The following is a 14,472-nucleotide window of genomic DNA, read 5'->3' on the forward strand; positions in this document are numbered from 1 at the left end:
ATTGCTGTTTTGGGTGGTGCTTCCTGCTGCCAGGAGGTGGTGTGTTTGACTTAAAAGACAGCAACCACAGTTAGATTAAAAATTCAGATCAAAACATTTATGCGACTGAAACACTGAGGAAAAGAATTCTGTTTGGTAGCAAACAGCCTACTCCTCCTAAAATGTATGCTGATTCAAGTTTAAAAATTGATGTAAGTAGACTGGTCAGGCAAACTAATGTAAGGAATATTTTAGTGTACACAGTGAAAACTCCATTCAGAAATTTATTAGTACTGCTGATAGCATAGTAGATGCTTAATAAATACTTATTGATCATAGAGTCAGACGCTAATAATGGTCATATACTTATTTTGTACAGTAGTCTCATTATGACTTGTGCACAAGAAGTGATCGATTAATGGGCTAGTTTGTTTTGCAAATAAGTATATTCCAAAGTATTTGAATATTACTGAGAATCATAGAAGAAAGCTTATGAAATGGAAAAGAAAAATAAGCACAGAAAGGGTCATTAAAGAAGAAAGTAGGGGCTCCTGGGTAGCGTAGTCGTTAAGCATCTGCCTTCGGCTCAGGGCGTGATCCTGGCAATTTGGGATTGAACCCCACATCAGGCTCTTCCTCTGGGAGCCTGCTTCCTCCTCTCCCACTCCCCCTGCTTGTGTTCCCTCTCTCGCTGGCTGTCTCTCTGTCAAACTAAAAAAAAAAAAAAAAAAAAAAAAAAAATTAAAAAAAAAAAAAAAAAAAAAAAAAAAATCTTAAATAAAAAAAAATAAAGAAGAAAGTAAAAACAACAAATCTGAGGTATATATGGAAGAAGTAACAAGATCATGAGTAGAGAAAGAATAGTTAAGACACCAAGTTATTTGGGGAAAATATACTTCTGTTTCGTGCTTTCAAATGTTTATTAGAAGTTAGAGAAATAGAATTTTGGGAATAGAGTCTCTTGGTACCCTGTAATCGTTGGAGGGACTAATTGTGACATATTTTAAACTGTGCTGGCCAATATTGAAGCCACTAGTCACATGTGGCTATGAACACTTCAAATAGGGCTAGTACAATTGAGATGTGATTGATGTAAGTGTAAAATACAGACTTGACCGTTGAACATCTGGGGGTTGGGACACCAAGCTCCCCATGCAGTCAAAAATCAATGTACAACTTTTAACTCACCAAATACTTAACTACTAATAACCTACTATTGACCAGATGCCTTACTGATAACATAAACAGTCAATTAACACGTATTTTGTATTTTGTATGTATTATATACAATATTCTTACAATAAAGTAAACTAGAGAAAAGAAAATGTTAAGAAAGTCATATGGAAGAGAAAAGACATTTGGAGTACTGTTACTGTATTTATTGAAAAAATTCCACATATAAATGGACCTGCACAGTTCAAACCCATATTGCTCAAAGGTCAATTGTCTACCAATTTTAAAGACTTAGCACAAAAAAAGAATGTAAAATATCCCATGAATAATTGATTGTATTGATTACATATAAAATTTAAATATTTTAAATATGGTGGGTTAAATAAAATACATTATTTCAGTGAATTTCATCTGTTTCTTTTATGTGTTTGTTTTCATGTGGTTATTAGAAAACTGAAAACTTTATTTGTGGCTAACATTTGTATTGGGCCGTGCTGGTCTAAAGAATCTGCTGTGAGACTAAATGGGACCTATTCTAGTTTGTTGCTCCCCTAGCATAATCTCCAAAAGAAGTACTTTTTGGTAAAGCAGTATGTTGACGTTAGAGTTAAGTTTATAACGACATAATAAAAGGTGTTGAAGAAAGAAGTGTGAAATAAAGACTGGAAAACATAAAAGTGACACCATTTTTACATGTTTGCTTACTTCCTCAGCTACCAGCCCTCTCCCTTCCTACCTCCCCATCCTAACCCAAACACACTATGCTGTTTCTAGCCTAGGCATCCTAATATAAGAATCTGAGTAGACCTCTGATTAGACTCCTCTTTTTTTTTTTTTTTAAGATTTTATTTACTTATTTGAGAAAGAGGAGAAAGAGCGAAAGCACTAGCCAGGTAGGGGCAGAGGGAGAGGGAGAAGCAGACTCCCTGTCAGGCAGAGAGCCCAATGAGGGGCTCAATATCATGATCCTGAGATCCTGACCTGAGCCAAAGGCAGATGCTTAACTGACCGAACCACCCAGGCACCCCTGATTGGACTCTTTGAATGGTCCCTTCTAGAAGTACACTTTTCATGAAAATTATATGACTTTGCTAGGGTTCTGAGTACCAAGAAACTTGATATAATAAAAAGTTTCATCCTAAGATCTCAGGAATGGTCACTAGTCTGGAGAGATAGGTGAGGTGACCTTGGGTACCAGACACGATATTGATAGAGATTGTAAGGAATGATTTAAGGGCAGAAAGCTAGAAATTTATCCTCAAGGTGAACAGAATTCAGGAACCTATCAGGGAATAAGAAGGTGAGACCAGGATCTGCCAAAAGTCTGGGTCAAGAGTCTGTTTTAAGTGTGGGTAGGAGACGAGGATCAAGAAAATCTGGGGCATCTGGGTGGCTAAGGCGTCTAAGTGGCTAAGTCAGTTAAGCGTCTGCCTGCAGCTCAGATTATGATCCCAGGGTCAAGGGAGCAAGTCCACATTGGGCTCCCTGCTCAGCGAGGAGCCTGCTTCTCCCTCTCCCTCTCCCTCTGCCCCTCCCACTACCCCTGCTTGTGCTCTCTTACTTGCTCACTCAGTCTGTCTGTTTCAGATAAATAAAATCTTAAAGAGAAAGAAAGAAAGAAAGAAAGAAAGAAAGAAAGAAAGAAAGAAAGAAAGAAAGAGAGAGAGAAAGAAAGAGAGAGAGAGAGAGAGAGAGAAAGAAAGAAAGAAAGAAAGAAAGAAAGAAAGAAAGAAAGAAAGAAAGAAAGAAAGAAAGAAAAGAAAATCTGACTCCTGTGAAAAGCAGAAAGGATTACCAGAAGTTCAATATGGCTAACTCAGGGGAGGAATGAGTTGCTGTAAAGGACAATTTAGACCAGCAATGTGTGTCAATTCTTGGTGAGTGCTAATGTAAGAGTGAATGCCATTTTGCAGGGTCAGGTTTATCAGTGGTACTGTGGAGCAGAATATTATTATTTTTCTAATTAAATAATACCATTCTTCATTTTCTTATATATCTTTGGGGTTTAATAGCCCTAACGTTGGAGCCAATAGTTTAGAAGATAAAGCAAGACAGCTTTGTAAAGTCTCTTGATAGTATAGATGTACCTAACTGTCAATCACCTCCCTCCTGATGGATGGTTGTTTCCAATTAGGAGTGCTTCAAAACACACTATCATGTTTATTTCAATAGGAGAATTCCAAAGTTGAGAAAATTTGGTCAAAGAGTTATTTTTCAAAAGAGTTGTAGACATGCACCCAGTACATAAGAATGTACATTTTACCACCATACCCTCCCAGTATTGGATGTTATGACTTTTTTCAATTTTTGCCAATCCAAGAAAGGAAAATTAGTTTTTGGTTGTATTGTAGTAAGTTTGAGTATTTTTTTGTTTATTGTCCTTTCTCATTTTCTCTTTACTTGGTCACTTCTTTTGCCCATTTTTATTACTTTAAAAAAAATCAAATTATAAAAATTGTTTACATTAGAGTTGTTTTTTTTTTTTTAAAGATTTTATTTATTTATTTGACAGAGATTGAGACAGCCAGCGAGAGAGGGAACACAAGCAGGGGGTGGGAGAGGAAGAAGCAGGCTCATAGCAGAGGGGCCTGATGTGGGGCTCGATCCCATAACGCCGGGATCACGCCCTGAGCCGAAGGCAGACGCTTAACTGCTGTGCCACCCAGGCGCCCCTACATTAGAGTTGTTAACCTTGTATCATATATATTATACATATTATCACAACTCTTTCACCTATCTTTTGAGGTTTTATGGTGAATCTTGCCAACTAAGTACTTTAAACTTTAACATACCCATGTGTATTTGCAGGGGAGGAAAGATTTTCCTCTACCCTCTTGGTAGAACTTGGAGTCCTGCAAACTAAATTGGCAAAGACAAACTAACAGGAAGAAAGGTATAACATTTTTTTTCTTTCTTTCTTTCTTTCTTTCTTTCTTTCTTTCTTTCTTTCCTTTTTTCTCTTTCTTTCTTTCTTTCTTTCTTTCTTTCTTTCTTTTTTAAAGATTTTATTTATTTATTTGTCAGAGAGAGAGAGAGAGAGCGCACAATAAGGGGGAGCAGCAGGTAGAACAAGTAGAGGGAGAGCCAGGCTCCCTGATGAGCAAGGAGCCCGAACTGGGGCTCAGTCCCAGGACCCAGGGATCACGACCTGAGCTGAAGACAGCCGCTTCACAGACTGAACCACCCAGGTGTCCCTAAAATTTTTTTAATTTTACGTGCACAGTGAGCCACAGAAAAATGTAAAAACTCAAAGAAGTGGTTAGGCTTGAGAGCTTCTATACTATCTTAACAAAGGACGATAAATTGTGAAATGACCAGACAAAGGAAGAGAAATTTGGGCTTCTAGGAGTGGTAAATTGTAGGAAGGTAAATATATGGGGGAAACTAATGGTAGATAAAGGTTATTTAGTAAGACTTTTTTATGAAGACTCATCACTGCCATTTCCATCTCCAGGGCTAAGGGATGTTCTCCTCCTTTGGGTATGACAGAGGAGAGGAACATCTTCACAAAGGGAAATTTATGCCCTGCTTTTGTTAGATGGGGAAGGTAGAGTTCTTCCTGTGTCTGCTTCTCACCTGCCTTCAGCTCAAAATAATTTTTATGCCTAGGTGTCATATTTTGACATGGCACATTCATCTTTTATTTTATGGCTTCTAAGTTTCCTTCTTTCCTTAAGGAATCTCTTTAAACCTCAAGTCACACTTATTCCTCTAATTTTTCTCCCAATACATTTTTGTTATATTTTTTATATTTCAATCTATAATTCTTGTAGAATTTATCTGCCATATGGTGCAAGGTAGAAGCCTAACTTTTTATCTTGCAGATAGATAGCCAGTTATTGCCATCTCTTGCGAATTTATGAATGAAAATATTCCTTGCCCACTAAACTGAAATGCCCCCTTTATAATATTTTAATATTCTATGAATAGTTGAAATTTTCTGGATTCTCTATGTATTAATCTTTTTTACGCTAATATTTTTTTTCACTGCTACTCCTTGATCATAGGAGTTTTATGTTAAGTTTTACTATATAGTAAGACACATTGCCTACTATCAGCCTCTGCTAATCTTTTTCTAAACCATTCTTAAACATCATCCTCCATTTGCAAACATTGAAATCATTTATATTCTTCAATGACAATTTTTTACATATCCTACACTTTAAAAAAATTATTTCTAGGCATTTTATTGTTCTGGTCAGTCATGTTGCTTGTGGTAAGAACCTTTCAAAGTAAGTTCTAGGAGCTCTTCTGCCAAAGCACTTTGTGTTGGCTCTTGTGTGTAAACTGATGACCATTGGTCCTAGAAATGTTTTCATCTTGTTTCTGCAGCATATAGAGTGAACGGGAGGAGGAAAACAGGGAAGAGAGAAGGTTATATTAGCTATGATTCAAATTTTCTATGTATTCAGTTCTCAGCTAATTCAGATTACTAAGGTGTTATCAGAAACTAAATAAGACTCTTCTGTATTTTTTTCCTCCAGTTTTTGCAGCTTTTAGTAAGTGGAATACCCATATCAATGTATTTTACTTAATTTAAAACATTTATTAGCTATCCAAATGCCCAGTTTGATAGCCAAATTTGTTAGATTTAAATATATCCTGTAATGAATATTTTCTTTAAAATGTTCTTAAGTCTGAGATGCCTGGATCGTGCAGTTGGTTAAGCGTCTGCCTTCAGCTTGGGTTGTGATCCTAGGGGCTTGGGATTGAGTCCTGCATCAGGCTCCTTGGTCAGTGGGGAGTCTGCTTCTTTCTCCTTCTGACTGCTGCTCCCCCTGCTTATGCATGTTTGTTCTCTCTCTAACAAACAAATAAATAAAATTTTTTTAAAAAATCGATTTAAAAATAAAATAAAATGTCCTTAAGTCTAAATAAGGCTCCTTGATCTAGTCAGTAGGTATTTATTGCAGATCTTCTTTGTTAATGAAATGCTGTAACATTACTTGAATACTGATTGTATTCAAATTCATCTATATTCACTCTTTGGGGGGGTAATAAGGGTTTAAAAGTGCAAATAACTTGATAGTCCACTCAATAACACCAGCCCTAGACAATTTATTGTTCATTCAATAACACCAGCCCTAGACAATTTCCCCTGGCTGGTCCTATGGTAAAGAATATGTCAGTGACTTTAAGGGACCTTCCATTGCAGATGAGAAATTAACATCATTGGTCTGATTGATGGCAGGGCTGCTAGTGATGATAACTTTGTCGACATCTTGGTGGGAGAAATTGAAGAATTTATTGCGAGTCCAAAAGGAAGAACTGAGTGGGGAAAACTCAGAGGACAAACATTTGAATAAAACATTAAAACAAAACAAAACTTCTGCCTATAGAGTTGTATAAAAAATCATATTTTTAAAATATTTTAGGATTGTCTTGGGGCCTTTTCAAGGGCAATTTGAGTTTCTAACTTTTGCTTGCAGATTAATTTGAGAATATAATTCATGTGAAGGATGAAATTTAATGGTGGGAAGTTGCCAAGAATTATGGGAGACAGGAAAATATATGACATCATTTCTGCCTTCAAAGAACTTGAAGGAGGGCACCTGGGTGGCTCAGATGGTTGAGCGTCTGCCTTCGGCTTGGGTCCTGATCTCGGGGTACTGGGATTGAGCCCCGTATCGGGCTCCTTGCTCAATGGGGAGCCTGCTTCTCCCTCTGCAACTCTCCCTGCTCATGCTTTCTCTCTCTGTCTCTCTCTCAAATAAATGAATAAAATCTTAAAAAAAAAAAAAGAACTTGAAGGGGCAATATATTTAATAGGGCCACATTAGAAATGTGGTGACATTAAGTAATACAACATATTATGAATGACAAAATATGTGGTCAAACCATTACAAAATTGTTGGATGAATGTATGAATGAATGGACACAGACTATTCAAACATTATACTTTATTTTTTTTTCATTTCATATGCTTTCATATTTTATTTTTTTTTTAATTTTATTTTATTATATTGTGTTAATCACCATACAGTACATCCCCAGATTCCGATGTAAAGTTTGATGCTTCATTAGTTGCGTATAACACCCAGTGCACCATGCAATACGTGCCCTCCCTACTACCCATCACCAGGCTATCCCCTTCCCCCACCCCCTCCCCTCTGAAGTCCTCAGTTTGCCTCTCACAGTCCATAGTCTCTCATGTCAAACATTATACTTTAATACATTTATTAAACCTGATTCTGTATCTAGAGTATACAATTTCTAATAATTTTCTTTTAAAAAAACAATTAAAATTGCAAGAGTAAAACGAGTTCTTATTTTAAAAATTCAGTTGGTTATAAAGCAAGAGATAAAATCTCTTCACATCTCCGTTCACCAATCTGACTACCAGAGATAATTTTTACAGTTTACTATACATCTGAAAACTTTGTATGCCATGCACATACACATACTTTAAAAGGATACAATATATAGTTTTTCTACAGTTGATTTTTTTCCCATTATTTCATTTGAGTACCTACTTTATTCTTAGTGCCTCTACAATGTCAGGGTATCAGATCCTAAAGTATCATAACTTATTTAATCATTTCCTTATTGATAGACACAGGTTATTTCCTATTTTCCACTGTTAAAAACAGTATGCCAGTTTATAGCTTTACACTCCCTTCTGTCAGATTATCTGTAAAAATAAATTCATAGAAATCTAATCTTTCAAATTGCAGTCTTGACAGAAGTTGAAGGTGTTCTGTCATGGCTTGGTTTGACATGATCTGTTTAGGTAAATCAATACTATTAGATGAGAGAATGATCTGGTAGCAACGCCAAAATCAGAGTTGTTTAGTTTCCTTCTGGAGGGGTTGGGGCTAAAAAACGTTCGGTCTTGTGAGAGGCAAACTGAGGACTTCAGAGGGGAGGGGGTGGGGGAAGGGGATAGCCTGGTGATGGGTAGTAGGGAGGGCACGTATTGCATGGTGCACTGGGTGTTATACGCAACTAATGAAGCATCAAACTTTACATCGGAATCTGGGGATGTACTGTATGGTGATTAACACAATATAATAAAATAAAATTAAAAAAAAAAAAAGTTCGGTCTTTCTTTTCCTTTCTTATAGCTCCCAGATGTACCCCTTCAGAAGCAGCAGTCCTTGGTAAAGGAAAGTAACTGTGTCCTGAGACTCTCACAGGACAACTACGTAATAATCACGTAAAATAGTCCGTTATCATAGGTGGCAAAAAAGATTTCTCTCTTTCTAACTCTTAACCTCGCGTATTTTATTTGGGACTAGCAACTAGTTCGACCACCACTTATTTTCGATTTGTGGTTCGAGTGAGCGTGATTGGTTCTCTTGGCTTTTTGTCTTCCGCAAACAAGGAAGGGAGAGGAGTTAAATGTTCTGACTGTGCCGGAACTAAGGCGGCCCAGGGAAAGTAGGTTTGTTTAGGGTTTGTTTTTTCCTCTCCGCTATAGCTGTTTACGCGGTAGGAGGAGTTAAAACATCAGGGCCCCATCAGTGCTTTTATTCTCTCCAGCCCTTGTAGGAATGAAACTTCAGCGCGTCTCTGTCCATTTCAGAAACAAGAGGATCCTCTCAAGAGTCTCCGGGCAGAGACACCAACTCTGCGCCTGGACTCTTCTGTAACCTGTGAAGTAAGAACACACGCAAAAGACACAGAAGATCTGGCAGCACAGCGGAGCTCGCACTCCTTCAGAAAGGAACCGGGCGTGCTTCGTCCTTCCCCCACATCCTGCGTTGCCGTGGGCCCCGCCCCACAGGGGGCGGAGCTCAGCGCACCTTCCGGATTGCAGCCGGAAGTGGACGAATTTGAATCTTGTGGGCCGTTGGATGGGGCTGCTCGAGGTCCGCTTTGCGGCTCCGCGAAAGAAGGGAAAGGTGACACGACCGTTCTGGAACTTCTGCCCAGCGCGCCTTGGTGAGTGAATGGAGAACGGGAAGAAACTGAGTATTCCAGGGAGAGAATTTGGACCGTTAGTTGGGACAGGGGTCGAGAGGCAGGATAGTGTGGCGGAGGCCGCGGAGTGCCTTTGTGGGTGTTGGGTGATGGGGTTGGGCTTGAAGACTTTGGGAAGTCGGGGCTCTGGGAAGCGTGTCCCGGGCCGGCGCACACAAGCCAACTCTGAGTACTGAGGATTCCGAGGCCCCCCGCCCCCGAGATTAAGCCTTGTTTGACTTTCTGGTAAACACAGTTTAGTATTTCCACCAATTGGACTTGAATGCTGAAGCGGTAACAGTAGTTAGATCTAATTGCGAAAGCGTTACCACAGGTAAAAGAATCTTCCTTTATTAAAGATGGAAGGTTGTGGGCAGATTTAGAAATGAGGAGATGCTGTACGTAGCTCCGAGTTCCTCCTAAGAGGGATACTCAGAGTAGTCTTTATTACTGTGAACCGCAGGGAAATGACAGTCTTTGAAATGCCTGGTGGGGATTTAAACTGAAATCTGAGTATCCTTTGTATTTAAAACCCGGATATTTTTCTTTCACAATTGACATTTTTCTTGTACCGCAAAAATCCGAGACTCTTGCTCATTTAAACTAACTATAGTAACAGCGGTAATTCATAAAGGTCTTAGTTTGCTAACAATAGGGATAAGGTTTAGCTAGTTCCACAGATCTGCCTTTTCACCTCCTTAATTCATTGGCCGACTGGGTTATTGTGGAGTCATTATGGAAACACTCTACTAATGTTTCCAGGATTGGGTTTTCTTTGTTTTGTTGTTTTATTTTTAGCGATGAACTACCTCAAATATCAAACGCTGTTTAACCCCATAGCAAAGTCTGCCTTCTTGTGGAATAGTTTAAATGTGTACCCTGCATCTAAAATATAAATGAGTTTAAATGTATAGAAATTTTATATCTTGCCTTATTGAACACTGTCGGACTAATATCGTGTTGTTTTATAGAAACCGATATTTTATGTTCCTTTTAAGATTTTAACACCTGGGTATCATACCATAAAAATGTATAAATATCTTTTAAAAAGTAGACCTTCCTTCATCTATTACTGGCTGCTCTTACTCTCCTATTCCTGCTGGTGAACTTTTGTTTCATTATTAGCCAGGAAAAATAAATTTAAATATTCGGTATTTATGATTGTTGAGATTTAAACATTTGTGTGAGATTGTAGCAAAGACATTACTTGTACTTTCCTAAGAATTGCAGACAGCTGTTCTGCTCATTTTATGCGAGCTACCCGCAAATAGTAATTAAAAAGAAATTAGTCTCTACATTTTAATATATTTCTTGTCCTTATCTGGACTTTTTTTCATTTATTTTTGCTCTAACTAAATCATTAGTGGATTTCAAATTTTATTGTGTACACATTACCTTGAAGAGTTTGTTAAGTGCTGATTCCTACACTTCAAAATTAAAGATTTATTTATTTGAGAGAGAGAGAAAGTCCCAAGCAGACTCCATGCCTAGTGCATACCCTGTCATGGGCTTGATCTCCCAACCCATGAGATCACCACCTGAGCAGAAACCAAGAGTGGGCATCCCAACCAACTGCTCTACTCAGGTGACCCCTGACAAGAGTTTTAAGAGCACTGACTTGATCTTTCTTAGAGAGGCATTATACAGTTAAACGCGTGGAACTGGAGTCAGGTTGCCTCGATTGGAATTCCATCTCTACCAGTTGGTAGTTGCGTGACCCAAGCAAGCTGCTTTACCCTTCTGTGCTTCAAATCCCTGGCCTGTGTTAATGGGATAGTAACAATACCTACCTTGTGGGATTATTGTGAGAGTCAAATTATATAACATATAAAAATCTTAGATTATTGTGTGGCACATAGTAAATGATACATATATCTCCGATTATATTAAATTACTAAGCATTGTACAAACCACGTTACATACATTATCTCGATCTTCACATGTAACACTGCAATATTTACTATTTTCAGATAAGAAAACAGAGGCTAAGAGGGTTCAGTTCTCACACAACTACCAAAATGTTTGAACCAGGTTCAGAAACTAGATTTAACTAGGAAGTTTATGACTTTTTTCTTTAATGTCATTATTATTATTATTTTAAATAATGCTTCCTGCTTCTCTCTGCAGTCTGTCCTTTCAAATATTGCCTCTTAAAAATCTCTGGTTGGGGCGCCTGGGTGGCACAGCGGTTAAGCGTCTGCCTTCGGCTCAGGGCGTGATCCCGGTGTTGTGGGATCGAGCCCCACATCAGGCTCCTCCGCTAGGAACCTGCTTCTTCCTCTCCCACTCCCCCTGCTTGTGTTCCTGCTCTCACTGGCTGTCTCTATCTCTGACAAATAAAGAAATAAAATCTTTAAAAAAAATAAAAATAAAATAAAAATAAAAAAAAAATCTCTGGTGACTCCTCTTTGTCTGCCAAATATACTTCAGATTTCTCAACTTTTTTCATTTTTTACAAAGCCCTTGTCAATCTGGTTCCAACCTCTATCTGCAAGCATCAACTCCATAATATTCCACCACTCTTTTCCAACCTGTGATATTCTATCCGTACTACTACCATTGTCCAAATCTGTTCTCTCTCATTTTTATATATACTTAGCCATCAACTTTTTAGGTCCCTTTAAGATTTTACCCAGTGGGTTTCCAGTACTTTCCTAGATTTCCCCAGGCGGAGTTCTTCTTCCTCAGTGCAGTTTAGTTGTAAACATAGCAGTAGACTGAGAGCTCTTGTTCTCTTTGTCTTTATATCTGCAATTCTTAGTACAGAACTGAGTGTCCTTGTACACTGAAACTGTATATGTTCAGTGAGTGCTTGTTATTTTAACAATTTAACACATTGTGTCTTGTTAAATGATGAGGAATTTAGGTTTTTTTTTTAAACTTTACTTTTTTTCTGAAGTGATAGAATGTAATTCTGAATAGTTTAGTAGAGATTTTAGTGATACCATATGGTTTGTAAATTTCACAAATACGGAAAAATCTGTATAGAAATTGTAGGTTCAGAAGACATTTCAAGTGGTAAAAAATTACGAGTAATATTTACTAACATTCACAGAACTCCAGATGCTTTATACATATTTTCTCACTTAATCCTTATAGCCATGGTATTATTATCCCCATATTAAGATGAAGAAACTAGGCATCAAAAGATTTAGTAACTTAAAAAATTTTTGCATTTAATGTAGTTTGATTAATGTCTACCATTATTTGTTACTGTTTTTCTATTTGTTGCCCTTGTTTTTTGCTCCTGTTTGTCTCCACTCTTTTTCTGCCTTTTGTGGTTTTAATTAAGCGTTTTATATGATTTTATTTTTTCCTTTCTTAGGGTATCAGCTATATTTCCTTTCTAACTTTTTTTAGTGGTTGTCCTAAAATTTGCAGTATACATTTACAGCTCGTACAATAATTGTTGGTATTGTTATTTTGAACAAACTGTTTGTTAGATTAATTAGAATAAGAAAAATAAAAGTTTTTATTTTACATTCACTTATTCCTTATTCGATGGTCTTCCTTTATGTAGATCTGAATTTCTGAATTCTTTCTCTTTCAAGAACTTCTTTTAACATTTTTAACCTTATTATAAAGGCAGCTCTACTGGCAACAAATTCTCTCAATTTTGTTTGAGAAGATCTTTACTTTTTTTTTTTTTTGTAAGAGAGTGTGCACGTGTGCAAAGGGAGAGGAAGATAGAAAATCCCAAGCAGGCTCCACGTTCAGCTCAGAACCTGATACAGGGCTCCATCTCATAGCCCGAGATCATGACCTGAGCCGAAATCAAGTCAGATGCTTAACCATCTGAGCCACCCCGGTGCCCCTTCTTTTTCACTTTTGAAGGATAATTTTGCAAGATACAGAATTCTAGATTGGATTTTTTTTTCCTCAACACTTCTTGCCTGCATGGTTTCTGAGGAGACATCAGATATAATTCCTTCCTTTGTTCCTCTATAGGTAAAGTGTTTTTTCCCCTCTTACAGGTTTTTTTTTTTTCTTTATTTTTTGATTTTCTGTAGTTTGAAATGATATACCAAGGTATAGTTTTTTGGCATTTATTCTCCTTGGGTTCTCTGAACTTAGTGGATCTGTGGTGTGATGTTGACAGTGACTTGTCATTAAATTTTTTTTTAGCTTTCTTTTAAGCTTTTTTTTTTTTTTTTTTTTACTTAAGTAAGCTTTACACGCAGTGTGGGACTTGAACTCATGACCCCAGATATGCTCTACCATTTGAGCGAGCCAGGCACCTGTCATTAAATTGTTTCAGATATTTCTTCTATTCTTTCCTCTCTTCTAGTATTCCCAAAACGTTTATTTTACACCTTCTGTAGTTGTCCCAAGGTCCTTGGATATTTTGTTCTGTTTTGTTTTGTTTTTCTTTTTTCAGTGTGTGTTCTCTTTGTTCAGTTTTAAAAGTATCTGTTGAGATCTCTTCAAGCTTGGAGATTCTTTACTCAGCCATGTGCAGTTTACCTGGAATCCCATCAAAGACATTCTTCATTTCTATTACAATGTTTTTGATCTCTAGCATTTCTTTTGGTGCTTGCTTAGGATTTCCATTTTCTTCTTACATTGCCATCTGTTCTTGTATACTGTGTACTTTATCTATTAGAGCCCTTAGCATATTAATCATAGTTATTTCAATTTCCCAGTCTGATAATTCCAACATTCCTGCCGTGTCTGGTTTGGATACTTGCTCTATTTTTTCAAATTGTACCTTTTGCCATGATGATTTGTAATTTTTTCTTGGTAGCCTTATTGGGTAAAAGGAATTGCTGTAAATAGGCTGTTAGTAATGTGGTGGTAAGGTGTGGGTGAAGGGGAAGAGTTCTATGATGAGGTCTTAGTCTTTTCATGAGCTTATGTCTGTGAACTTACAAGTATTTCTCAGTTTCCTCCACATACCCCCTCATATGAGATAGGATGGCTAGACTAGCTTGGAGTCAGTTACTTCCCTTCCCCCAGGTCAGTTCAGCTATGATAATACCCTAGCAGGTTAGTCTCTGGTTAACTAGTTTCTCCTGAGGGCAGGCCTTATTAAGAAAAACAGAATGCTTTGACATATTTCAGAGTGGTATCTTTCCCCCTCTTCCTGCCAGAATGACAAGATTTTTCTCTGATATGTACTGTGGGATCCTGGTTGAGATCCTGGTTGAGTTCCTAATGATGAATCTCAACAATATTGTGTGGAGTCCCCATAACTGGGTCCTCCTGAAGTTTTTAACTCTCAAATTGTCCACACTGAGTCTCCAACCATTAGTCAATTACAGTTCAGGTTTTCCTACCCCAGCTCTGGATCCCACAGTGGTTCCAGCTGGTAAGTCTCTGCTAAAGTAAGTTGTGACTCCTGGTACACACCTGTCTGTCCATTCTTGGGGACAGTGGTTTGTCTGATGTCCCCCCCCCCCTTACTGATCCAAAACCGTT

General features: G+C 37.7%; 1 protein-coding gene across 4 annotated transcripts in view; it reads left to right on the plus strand.

The window, feature by feature from the left end:
• The first annotated feature begins 8,720 nt into the window (after positions 1–8,720).
• The window catches only part of G2E3 (G2/M-phase specific E3 ubiquitin protein ligase), a 56,636-nt gene continuing 50,884 nt past the window's right edge, over positions 8,721–14,472 (plus strand). The window contains exon 1 of one of the 4 annotated variants that reach the window (XM_034648620.1): positions 8,721–9,036. The gene's annotated coding sequence lies outside the window, so the exon portion shown is untranslated. The remainder of the gene's footprint in view (positions 9,037–14,472) is intronic. The other 3 variants (XM_034648619.1, XM_019809127.2, XM_002928371.4) reach the window with 3 other exon arrangements.

Source organism: Ailuropoda melanoleuca, chromosome 20 (assembly GCF_002007445.2).
Source record: "Ailuropoda melanoleuca isolate Jingjing chromosome 20, ASM200744v2, whole genome shotgun sequence".
NCBI classification, from domain to species: Eukaryota; Metazoa; Chordata; class Mammalia; order Carnivora; family Ursidae; genus Ailuropoda; species Ailuropoda melanoleuca.